We start from the raw sequence: 2,290 nt of genomic DNA, 5'->3' as shown, positions 1-2,290 counted from the left end.
CCAACCCAATATAACATTTTGTTGTTGTGTTGGGTCAACCGATGAGTAATCCAAAACCAAAATGTCAAAAGGATAATATAATTCCTCTACTTTTACTATGACATCCCGCACAATCCTCCGAGGAAGTTTATGAGACAAATCAGCCAATACAACTGTGGTCTCAACCCGTTTATGTGGACCAAAATCGTATTGGTCATACAAACCCCCGGTAGGATACTCACACCTGCTCCAAGATCCAATAGCGCCCGTGACATTTGAAAGTCACCTACTTGAATGTTAATCAAGCGCGCTCTCTGATCTTGAAGCTAAGGTGGGAGATCACCCTTAAGAATTGCAGTCACTCGTTCAGTTAAATCAACTCGTTTAGGAACTTTTGGTTGTCTTTTCTGAGTACACAATTCTTTTAAAAATTTTGCATATGCGGGTACTTGTTTTATTGCCTCAAGTAAAGGAAGATTAACTTTAACCTGTTTATATACCTCCCACATCTCCTCCTTTTGAGGACCCCATTTTAAAATCACGTTTTTCTTACCTGGATCGTTTAAAGCCGAAGGAAATGGAATTGGAACCTCTCCCACTTCCATACTTTTATCATTTAAAAGTTCATTTTGACACGAATCTTTGTTTGAAAACATGGATGATTTAGGGGGTTGAATGGGTGAAGCTTGTTCATCTTCACTTTCTACCCCCGTCACATCCTCTACCACACCTTCAACTAATTCCGGTGTGGAATTTATTTTAAATTCCTTACCACTTTTTAAAACACTTACCTGATTAATCGGCACATTGCGCGAAGTAGTATGAGTAGGGTTCACCTAGGTGTCAGTCAGGAGTTGACCTTTGTTATTCTTCAAGTTGGATACCTCAGTTGCAAGTTGACCCATTTGAGTTGTTAATGATTGAATGGCCTTGTCACAAATGTCATCCTTTTGTACATGAGCTTCATCCAACTGATCCTCTTTTGCATCTCTTGCTGCATCATCTTTAGCATGTCCATTACTTCATTCCCACTTGACGAACCTTGGCCCGAAGACCCACCTTGATTACCACCCGTTCCTTGAAATTGACTTTGATTTCCTTGGTTGAAGTATTGTTGACGAGGGATAAAGGTGGTTTGAGAAGTCCCTTGGAAATTCGGATTGAGTTGAGTTGCTTGATTTCCATAGCGGAATTTTGGATGATTTCTCAACCCGGGGTGGTAAGTGTTTGAGTTCATGTTAAAATTCCGATTACCACCCCCTTGACCTTGAAGTGCATTTACCTCTTCAACTTGTGCTTGCCCTACTGTACACACATCAGCCCCATGACCCAACTCATTGCAATTAGTACAAACATCAATTCTTTGATTAGTAGTTTGTACCCCCACATCTTCCACGGCATGAACTTGCGGTCTTCCAATTGCTGGTCTTGCTCTTCTTGCATTTTGAGCCTTTCTCTTCGATGTTACCGACATTTGTTCCAATAATGCCCAATCATCTTGTTCATAATTGGTACTGAAAGTACCATTTGTGATTGACATCAAATCCCTTTCATCCTCCGCATTCAACTCTTCATGAAAAGCATTCAACAACTCCCAAAGAGCTATACCATGATGAGGACAATTCTTGATCATCATGTTGAACCTCTCGAATGCTTCATGAAACATTTCACCTGATTGTTGTTGGAAAGACCTCAAACTTCGTCTCGCATCATTAGTCTTTTGGGCCGTATAAAACTCTTCCAAAAACCTTTGTTGCATTTCGGCCCAAGTGTAAATTGATACCGATGGCAATGTGTAAAACCATCTCTTCGCCTTATCCTCCAACGAAAATTGAAATAAAACCAATTTCACCTCATCCGGTGAGAAACCTTGACCCCCGATCGTGTTAGAAATAGAGTCATATGCCTCCAAATGAAAATAGGGTTCTTCCGTTGCTAAACCCTTATACTTCGGTAAACTTTGGAGCACATTGGTTCTCACTTCAAATGTTCTTCCTTGGTGGTTTTGAGGAATAACCACTGGAGATGGGTTATTGGTGATGATCGGTCAAAAATGAGCTTCAATTCCCCTAACCATTTCCCTTGCATGTCTTCTTGGTACCCCCAATGGTACTCATGGTTGACCCATTTGTCGGTAAACGGGCCTTTGTTGCACATTTTGTTGAAATTGAGGTTGGGGATTTGGTTGTTGAAATTGAGGTTGTTGAAATTACGGTTGTTGTGGAACTTGTTGCAATGGTTGTGGTTGTTGTATTTGATTGACATGTGGTCCACCCCATTGTTGCACTTGTTGTTGCGATTGAAAGTCGGA

At 40.9% G+C, this 2,290-nt stretch overlaps 1 pseudogene; it reads left to right on the top strand.

Annotated features, from left to right (window-relative positions):
- Positions 1–1,583: 1,583 nt before the first annotated feature.
- Positions 1,584–1,684, top strand: LOC143594766 (small nucleolar RNA R71; annotated as a pseudogene).
- The last annotated feature ends 606 nt before the right edge of the window (positions 1,685–2,290 follow it).

This window comes from Bidens hawaiensis, unplaced genomic scaffold (assembly GCF_021521415.1).
Source record: "Bidens hawaiensis isolate Kalapana, Puna unplaced genomic scaffold, B.hawaiensis_p1.1 tig00001692_1, whole genome shotgun sequence".
Lineage (NCBI taxonomy): Eukaryota > Viridiplantae > Streptophyta > Magnoliopsida > Asterales > Asteraceae > Bidens > Bidens hawaiensis.
The sequence above is the reverse complement of the archived record's forward strand: the minus strand, read 5'-3'. Positions and strand labels throughout refer to the sequence as shown.